The sequence below is a fragment of the Phalaenopsis equestris genome, unplaced genomic scaffold (assembly GCF_001263595.1).
Source record: "Phalaenopsis equestris unplaced genomic scaffold, ASM126359v1 Scaffold000807, whole genome shotgun sequence".
In the NCBI taxonomy this organism is placed as follows: Eukaryota; Viridiplantae; Streptophyta; class Magnoliopsida; order Asparagales; family Orchidaceae; genus Phalaenopsis; species Phalaenopsis equestris.
Window position 1 is genome coordinate 247,309 of NW_018165247.1, and position 519 is coordinate 247,827.

Sequence of the window (519 nt, forward strand, 5' to 3'; positions counted from 1 at the left end):
TGGCTTGATTTCATAGCATGTTTACCATATAGATGTGTTCGTCTCTTTAAGACGAGTAATTTAAAAAATAATCACTAAAATCCATTAAGAAACGAGAGAGATATTAAGGTTTTAAAATGAACGGCTCTCGGTTAAGTCTATCGGGGATGATGAACAGATGCCGTCCATTTTCGCGTGTATTGAATGAACGGCGGAGATCAAGTCGGATGATCCTATGGAACGAAATGACGGGATGCGTGGCAGCTGACTCATAAGGAGACATCCAATAGAAGCGCGCCGCGTGGCTTTTCGACGGATCCGATGATCCAGTCAGCCCGCAGTTTGAATAAATAAATAGGATATTTAATAAATTTAGAAAATAGCTCCTAAACTTCAAAAATCCATATCTTTGTTTAGAAAATTCATAAAAATAAAATAAAAATACTCTCTTGCTCAGTGAACAGAGTAGAATCATGTGGAATTATTTTCACATTAATTTGATGGATAAATTATTTTTAAAAAATAAATTAGGTTTTAGGG